The sequence below is a fragment of the Periplaneta americana genome, chromosome 11 (assembly GCF_040183065.1).
Source record: "Periplaneta americana isolate PAMFEO1 chromosome 11, P.americana_PAMFEO1_priV1, whole genome shotgun sequence".
Lineage (NCBI taxonomy): Eukaryota > Metazoa > Arthropoda > Insecta > Blattodea > Blattidae > Periplaneta > Periplaneta americana.
This window is the reverse complement of record NC_091127.1, coordinates 81,031,395-81,041,685: the sequence shown is the minus strand read 5'-3', so window position 1 is coordinate 81,041,685 and position 10,291 is coordinate 81,031,395.

Below are 10,291 nucleotides of genomic sequence, written 5' to 3'. Positions count from 1 at the left end.
TTAATTTAAATAAAAAATAACATATAGACTTGAACAAAATTAACACCATAACTACATCAAAATCTTGAGATTACAGTTAGCTGTTTGTTTTAAGGTCCAATTCCCTATTCCTAACATCAAGTTCAAGAATTCTTCTTTTCATCTCAAGATCAAACTCCTTATTTTTTATATAAAGTTCTGTGAGTTTCATCTTCACTGTATGTTCTTCTTTCATAATATATGTTACCGGTACTTTAAATTCTTGTTCTATCCTTTGGAATTGAATTTGATCCTCTATTGCTTGTTTTTGTAACTGCAGAACTTGTTTTTCTTGCCATAATGCCATAAGTTTCTTTCCTGCCAATGAAAAATCTTGTTATGGTCTTTTCTTCTTTACTAGGAGTGGAGTGGAAGTAGGTTTCCTTAGGTCCCTAATACTGAATTGACTGCTACATGGAATGGCTTCTACTTCATTAATTTGTATATTATAATGAGATACTATTATATTGGTATATCTTCAGTTACCTGATCAGTGGGATTTGAATCGTCACCTGCGACAAATGCTTGGGATTCAGAAGCTACAGACTTGTATAGATTCACAGATGAAAAGGGAATTTACACTGGAATTTTGAATTGATTGGATTTGAGGAGGAAATTGTGCTTTTCCAATGTTTGCAGATGGGTGCTCCACAGATGCGAGTAGTGATGACTGGCCAGTACAATCTGAGTCACATACAGATGGTAGCCCCTCAAGTTGTATAGTGCCAATAATCTCTTTTATTTTCATGTAAGTTATTAAGTTCGGTTAATTTGGGTCTCCACCTGCACCTATGTGTATTCTTTATCTTCGGAAAATCTCCTTTTACACGTGTTTTTAAGGTTTTCATACTTCCCCTTTAATATCTTCCAATCTCTTACCGTACTACAGTTCCACTAATTTCATTGAAACTTTCTGCTAGCTCTTGCCAAGCTTTTTCTGTATTTTAAAGATATACTATCGGTTTTCTTACATTCTAATATATCTTTCTTTGTACTAACTAAAGAGAGCAGAAAATCAATTTCTACTGGATTAAAATTCTTACTTCTTTTCCCTGAATTCTCCATTTCTGAACACAGGACCTTACAGTGTACATTAATCAGCTTATGATAATCTGATCAAAATTCATAATGGACGGTGAACCAATCATACAGTGCAACCAACCCTTTACTGAAATAAAAATAATACAAGAGGATGACACCTATTATGAATATTTAGGCCCTGGGTTTAGGTCACTGGAAAACTGGACAGAGCAAATGTTGGCACCCTAACCTCTTTGTTTAACTTCATCCATTCTATTACCAAACAAAAATGTGAAACAATATTTGTGCCAATTCACCAAACAAAAGGCTGTTTTTATTACATTATTTATAAGTATTCATTTTTATTGAGCATGTATTTAACAATTATTTCAACATCATACCTTAAAATACTTTCTCTTGCTCTGGGTATTTGCCCATTCTAGCCAATTATAAACTAGGGCCTGTGAATATTACATAAATAGATTAGGTCACATACTACAATGTTAAAAATAAAAGCAATTTCCCTTAGAATTATCAAGATCCTGGGTACATCAGGTAGACCTAATTTAGTGGGTTATCGAACACATTAAAAAGCTGGACGTTGTCTTCTTGAAATTAATTGAGATTGATTTTCGTAGGGAAAGGAATAAACTAACGGAAATTAATTTTTATATTAAAATGGATCCACATATGCCATCAGATAATGCACATTAACACAAGACACAAGTTATTGTACGATCTTGCCTATCATAGAAAAGTGTAATCGAGAATGCTTTCCAATAAATTCAAGAAAACTACTGATTAAATGATAGACAACACTTCACATGGATATAAATGATTTATTTATTTGTGAAACTAGTAGATGCATTCCTTCTTTATTTGCGTTGATTTGATTATAGGATTAATTCTCTGTAAACAGCTGACATGTTGACCAAGAGGCCTTCAAGCCCTCTTGATGTTGACGCGCCATCAGTAATCAAGTTATTGTTCAGCACTCATGAATGAATGCCTGCGCACAGGGCAAATCCCTGCACAGTGGAGAACAGCAATAATCAAAATGCTATATAAAGGAAAGGGAGACCCCAAGAATCTAGACGCCTACAGAGGTATTGCCTTGGAAGATGTGCTGTTGAAAACTTTCACGAAAATAATAACAGATCGCTTGGCAGAAATGATAGACCCGAGTATCCCGGAGGAACAATTTGGATTCAGGGAAGGAAGATCGACCATCCAAGCTGTCCGATGCCTCCAAGAAGACATACAAGATGCACTGCGACATCCAAAAGGAAAGCTGTATACAGTTTTCGTGGATTACAGCAAAACGTTTGACACCATCAACAGAAACATAGTAATAAAGAAACTAGGCTCGATGATTGGAACAGGTCATTACGTCACCAGAATAGTAAACAACATACTGCACAACAACAGCTTAGTAATCGACGACAACGTCACATACTCAGAACCTATAGAGCAAGGTATCGGGGTGTTGCAAGGCGACCCACTAAGCCCCACGTTATTCAATGTAGCAACAGCTGATATTGTGAACACTGTCAAGCTAGATGGAGTCAGCATGTATATATATGCCGACGACATGGCCCTAGCGTCCACATCACGGCAAAAGCTTCAGTCCTCGCTAGACCAATTATCAATATGGGCCCGAGAGAACGAATTAGCCATCAATGTAGACAAAACCGTATCCATGATCTTCCGTCGAGGAGGAAGAATAGCAGCTGAAGATACATTCCGACTGGAGCACAGGGAGCTACAAAATGTAACCCAATTCAAGTACTTAGGAATCACCCTCCAAACCCATGGGGATACGTATACACAACATGTAAACGAAAGAACCATACATGCTATAAAAGCAATGCATGAAATACAGCATGTAAGCAAATTATCGCTAGAGACAGCCATGACATTATTCAAAGTCAAAATCAGCCCCATATTGCAATATGGTCTGAACATCACATGGGAGAACCTTACAAAGAACAATCTAAAACGCGTAGAACGAGTGAAGACAACGTTTATTAAAAGAGCCCTATCCATATCAAAATATGCTCCATCACGACTATGCTACGAAATGTCAAGGGAACCCTTCTATATCGAAGATTTGAGACACCAACTACTGCTCCCGTCCACTGCCCAGTACGAGAATCTCCTACAGGAACTCCGAACGAAGAGGTCACAAATATGGAGCGACTTCTATACAACAGAGGCCATGCTGTCCGACGAGTGGAAGAGACCGTACTACGAACTCAGACACACCATCACACGCTTCGCAGCAAGCCCCTACAGTCTCGGCTGCGCGAAACGAGGAAACCGGGGCAAATTGAACGCTGCGCTTGCCGCCATATTGTTGGAGAGCAGACATTAATAGCAGTGCGTAAATCACGCAATTTAACGCTGTGATGATCTAAAATTGACATATTATGGCCATTTTCGACGTTTAACGTAAAATTAGGACGAAATAAACATATTCAAAGTTTCATTGATATGTGTTATAGAACATTAAAGAAAAGAAAATACGTATGCAGCAATTTATAGAAAACATACTGATACATCCATAAATAGGCCTACACAATACACATTATAGATTGTATAATTTTACGATAATCAGCAAATTGTTAGGTTTCAGAGAATCTAAAATTATATTAACATATTAACTCTTAGATCACAAGACATAAATATATGCACCTTGATTACACAAGTTCTTGTTATAATCAAATTCCTAAGTGAAATAAATATGCGATAATCAGTATAGACTTGTTAAGTTTTAGAGAATCAAAAATAAATTATATTACCGGTACTTTTAGACCACAGGACATAGGTAATCTGGCAAAATATAATATGCGAAGGTAGCCAAATTACATTGAATTCATTCTTCAATTAATAAAGGGAATGCTATCAATTATAAAAAGTATCGGTACCTAATACATTGCAAACAATAGGTAACGTGAAGACCTAAAAACTAAATAATCACTTTATGCAAGATAAAAAAACCACATACTTTTTATGTGTGGATTTTTTACATATTGTATTTTTATTTTAAATAAATAAATAAAATAGATATATTATCATTGCTTGCGGAGTGATGGTACATAATTTTTATGCACATATGCAATATCAATAAGATGCCATTCCTTGCTTTTGTTAATAAAATGTATCCGGCAAAATGTAAAAGAGTTAGTTATAGGTGAACTCTGAATCAAAAAGTCACAAAGGAGGCTTAGCTATTATAGATATTTATTATCTGTATATTTATTTATCCATATATGGATCTTGAATGAAAGTTTATTATCTTGCAGATAAATTCATTTACATAATAAAAACAAAAAGTTATCTTTCCACTAATGTTTTAACATCTGATGTGTAAGTCTAAATAAATCACTCAGTGGGATTTCTCTACAGTTTGATATACCTGTACTAACAATTAAGTATTCTTTATTGTCGTAAACTACTGATTGATTTTTAATGATATTGATATTGTAACAACAGAGATAATATTATATCGTACCTTTTGCAAATAGCTTGGAAAATTAAACAGGGATGGTATTATCGCCGCGCTCTCATGTTTAACATTCGGCAGGTCTTTGAGCGGCCTCATGCGTTCGGCAGATCTTTGAAATTTATTTGTATTATTGTTTTCAATTTCTTGTGTCGCCGCTCCAATCACTCGCCTCAATTTCAATAATGCAACCAATAAGCTGCTTCAATTATTATTAAATGACACTTACTTGTCTAATCCACGTAGACTAAACCCGAGGTTGCAATGTCTTGTGCTGAGGACGAACATTAAGGTATGTGATTAAAAATTATTATTAAGGAGTTATTATTAAGAGTTAAGAAAGCCAACGTACTCGTATATGAAATAATAATAATAATAATAATAATAATAATAATAATAATAATAATAATAGACATTTAACAATATAACAAACTAGTGCTTAAACTTTCAATGCCTTAAAAATAAGTTAAATGAATTAGAAGTACTATTTAGTCATGAATTACGAGATATAGATATTTTGTGTTGTACAGAACACTGGCTAAATGAAAAAGAAGTAACTTTATTCCATATTAAAAATTATAAACTTGCAAGTTCCTTTAGTCGCACAAAGTATAAAAATGGAGGCTCAGCAATATTTGTAAAAGCCACCAGTAACATATCTCATATTGAGAAAAGACAAACATACTACCTTAACCGAGAAAAGGATTTTGAACACGTAGTAACAGAAATAAAATACTCAAATTATTGTTTCACAGTAGCCTGCATTTATAGATCACCAAGTGGATCTTTGAAAACATTTCTTGAGAATCTTGAAATCCTATTGCACTCGTTAAAAGCAACAATAAACCATTAATTTTATGTGGCGATTTCAATATAAATTTTTCAGAAAACAATAGTGCAGCTTCTGATTTCAGATCACTGATTCATTCATTTAACTTAAAAGAGACTATAGATTCCCCCACACGTATAACTCCTACATCACAGACATGCCTGGATCAAATAGTTATTGATAATGATTTCTACCCATTCTCAGCAGAAAATATAAAAATGGGAATTTCAGACTATAATGCTACATTTTTACATATAAAATTAGAAGCAAATGCTGAACCTAAAGCTAGTAATAAGTCCGTCAGCTATAAAAGATCATTTAATGAGTCAAATATAGAATACTTTAAATCTATGCTCCTAAAAGAAGACTGGTCTGATGTGTTTAACAAAACAGATGTAAATGAAAAATCAGTGGAATTCATTAACACTGTAACACATTATTTCAATATCGCATTTCCAATTAAAAAAATTATTCTTTCAAACAAAATGAATAAATAAAAAAAATTGGATAACGAAAGGAATCATAATTTCTTGTAAAAGGAAAAGACAATTGCACAATATATGTCAATATACAAATGATTTAAATCTCAAACTATATTATAAAACATATTGTAACATCCTAAAAAAGTAATCGAAAAGGCAAAATTAAATTACAATCAGGACTTCATTTTGAGAGCAGAAAATAAAAGTAAAGCAATTTGGGATGTGGTAAAAAGGGAAACCGGGAAAAAATCAGACACAGCAAAAGTCAATATTGAATTATTAAGCAATGGCAGCTTAATTAAGAGTCCACATAAATTAGCTGAAGTGTTTAATAACTACTTCGCAAATGTTACGCAAACCTTAGAACCTGCACCAACAAGGAATCCACAGCAAACCCTTCAACTTACAGGGAGTAAAAGTACAATTTTTTTAAAACCAGTAACCACAGAAGAAATTCACAAAATAATGGGAAACCTAAAATGTAGCCTGGCATCTGGAATTGACGAAATCCCAGATGCAGTAATAAAAGCTTGTAATCATCTTCTAGCTCTGCCAATGACAGACATCTGTAATTTATCCTTAGTCACTGGTAAATTTCCAGAGATCTTTAAAGTAGCAAAAGTTTGCCCAATTTTTAAGAAGGGAGTTAAACAAAATATTGAGAACTATAGGCCTATATCCCTATTATCTGGGTTCTCGAAAGTCCTTGAAAAGGTTATGTACAACAGATTAGTCTCATTCCTAGAATATAATAATATACTGTCAAATTCTCAGTATGGTTTTAGAAAAGGTAAAGGAATCAATAATGCTGTAATATCGTTTATCGAATCAATCCTCAATGCTAAAAACAATAAAGAACAAACCGTTGGACTTTTCCTGGACCTTAGCAAAGCATTTGACATGATTAATCATGAAATTCTAATCTGGAAACTACAACAATTTGGCATAAGGGGATTAGCAGGCAACTGGTTCATCTCGTACTTAAGCAATAGGGAACAGGTTGTACAAATTGGCTCAGTAAAATCAAAATCCGTTCCTATGCCCCATGGTGTCCCTCAAGGCTCAATTCTTGGTCCAATATTATTTCTCCTATACATAAATGATCTCCCGTTAAATATAACTGAAGGGAAAACTGTCTTATTTGCAGATGACACAAACATAATACTGAGTGATAATAAGGAAGAGAACTTGCAAATGAAAATTAATGCAATATCAACGAAACTAGACAAATGGCTAGCAAATAATAAGCTTAAATTAAATGTAAATAAAACTGTCTATGTATCTTTCAATCAATATCCAACTGACCAGATTCACATAGTTCTTAGTAATACCATAATTAAGGAAGTAGAATGCTCTAAATTTTTAGGTATATGGATAGATTCCAGTCTAACATGGGAAAAGCATATACAACATCTAACTGAGAAGCTGAGTCGCTTATGTTATGCTTTTCGAGTCCTTGCGAAGATATCATCCATGGATCTTTTAATATCAGTCTATTTTGGATATGTTCATTCAATCCTATCATATGGCATTATTACTTGGGGATCTTCACCAAAAGTGACACAAGTCCTCAAATTGCAGAAAAGAATACTCAAAATCATTAAAAAAGTTCCTATTCGGACTGAAAGTATAAAAATTTTCAGAGAACTAAAAATCTTACCTGTATCCTGCATATATATTTTAGAAACAGTGTGCTTTATTCATCAAAACATAGATTCCTTTAAAACAAATTCAACATATCATGAGTATAACACCAGAACATCCCAAAACATACATCTGAATTACCACAGGCTTACCAGAAGTCTTAACAGCATATCACATAGAGGCAGCAATTTATATAATAAACTTCCACAGAAAATCAAAGAACTTAACATAAGAAAATTAAAAAAAGAGGTAAAGAACATTTTATTGACACATATGCCATTTTGCACAAATGAATATCTAAATTTAAAATTTTAGAATTTAACGTTTCTTGATACTGCCCTTGACTATTTATGTTTCAGGTAACTCACAGTTGAAGAAAAGACAGGGTACAGCAAAAAGAGAAGATACTAGATAGAACAGTGGAGACTGAAGATCAAGCTTGTCCTATAATATTAAACTGTTAAATTTATTTAGAATTAAGTCTAATTTTGTATTATATTGTATGTTATGTCATTTTTCTTGTGTACTGACGACGCCATGAATGCTTGTAATTCTATTCGGCTAATAAAGATCTAATCTAATCTAATCTTATCGAGAAAGTAGACGTGACAACGTGACGCTTAGAGTGAAACCTACAGAGCAACAATCGGTCGGCAAAATTATTTTTTTAAACCCCACCGCACGTTATTGTATAATGCCGACATGTTAAGCATGAGTCCGCGGCGATAATATATCATCTTTCAAAATTATATTGCCATTACTTTCACACTATTCACTAAAAACACCCGAGACAAAACAAAGGACAAGTATAACAATCGTGTTTACCGCTGTATTTCTACCAGTAGCATGGCGGCGTAAACATGCGCAGACTGGTTTCAATTTTGGACAGCACACCAGCGCTCTGTGTTTGTCTAGTATACTATTATAACGTCTTTGCTTCGCAGTGCATGGTTTTCATTTCAAGATCTGCAAAACGACAGGCTACCATGAGCCCAGTGCAGAGTGCGTGTGTAAATTGTGCGAAGGTGCCTGTGAAAGATACCACGCCCTCTCATGCTGACTAAAGCCTGGTTCAGACGGTGCGTGTTTCTGTGATGGATTCCAAGGTGGCTAGCAGGCTGGGTGCCGTGGTGGCTACGGTGCTGGGTTCCGTGGTGGCTGCGGTGATGGTTTTCGTTCACACGGAGCCAGCTGCCTTGCATGCTGGATCCAAAGAGTTTGAAGTATTACAAACTCTTTGGCTGCATCCCAGTTTGGAAGTTGGAGATGCTGGCGCGGTACGATTTGTAAACATCAAATATGGAAGCTGTATGTGAAGCTGTACGAAGAAGACGTTTAGCAACCTTTTCTGTTTTGCTAGCTTTGAACGCTGAGGAGACGAATCAAATTAAAAAGAGTAGAATGTGGAGCCGAAAATGGTTACTGCGTAGAAATACGGGCCAAGATGGCATAAACATGTTTCTTATCTGTACGCCTCAATTAAAGTTCTGACTTGATCTTCGGTCCAACCGTAGGAATTCATAATCAAAATTTTCGACTTGCTCTCTTAAGGGGAGAGGATGGTATTTTTCAAAACTTTTTTCCTATTTCGTGTAAATTATTAATTTTTTGTATGTAGAGAGCTCCAAATAAAAATATTTAAAAAAATTATTTGGGGGCCCAAATTTGAAAAAAAAAATATATATATATATATATACCCAATGCAGGATTGTACTAAAACCGATATATCTAAACCGTTTTTAAAGATAGATTCAAACAGTTTTTGCAATGTATTTGCAAAAGTATGTTCTACAAACTGTCTGTAACAGAATTTTGATATTAGTCCCTACGTTGGTAAAATAAACAATTAAAATTTAATAACAATTTTCTGATTTCCTTTCTTGCAAACAAACGCACGTATTTTTTATATGAAATCAATTAACAAAATTCTGTTACAGAGAAAAGTTTCCTAATAGTCTAAAGAATGTGTGTTCAAAATATCATGCATGTATCTTTAATAGTTCAGAAATTATATTCATTTTGTCTGGCAATGTAGCAAAAAAATGAAGTTACTGGAAACCAATAAAAGCGGGCATGTAATTTAAAAATCCATAGCGCAGGAAGTTTAAAAATGACGTCTCAACATCCGATAAGGGCTATGCAATGTATTCCACACATATCAAAGGGTATTTTAAAGAAAAAAAAAACAATTTTTTGAAAATTTAATTTACCGGAAACAACAATAAAAGTGGGCGAGTGATTTAAAATCCATAATGCAGGAAGTTTAAAAATGGCGATCCACACATATCACAGAGTATTTTAAAGATTTTTTTTTTTAATTTAGTAACTTTCATCAAAAATACCATCCTCTCCCCTTAAAATAGTAGCTTCTGCAACCTTCCCGAGGTTGATCCACACTGTTGTTTTCTCGCTCCCAAGGTCCCAGAACAGTCTAGATCAGGGGGGTGTAACTCAAATGATAGATGTTGGATGCTCATAGATGTTCCTTAGTTTGCCGCATGTGGTCAGGACAGCGCTGGCTGTATTTCGATCATAGAGTTTGTAAAATTAGCAGTACAAAACTCTTTGGTTTCGAAAGTTCTTTGGTTATAAGTTTTGCCAATATCACAGTTTTAAACAGATATTATTAATATCCATTATTTACAGAATGTGTCAGTTTTATAACATTCGGATTATTATTACTATTACTATATAGCTAATTTGCATTTTCATTCGAGGACAAAGTAGCCATACTAGTATACTGTGTATGACCTATTAACCTCATTTGCTCAGTTGATCAATTGTTGGATGTTG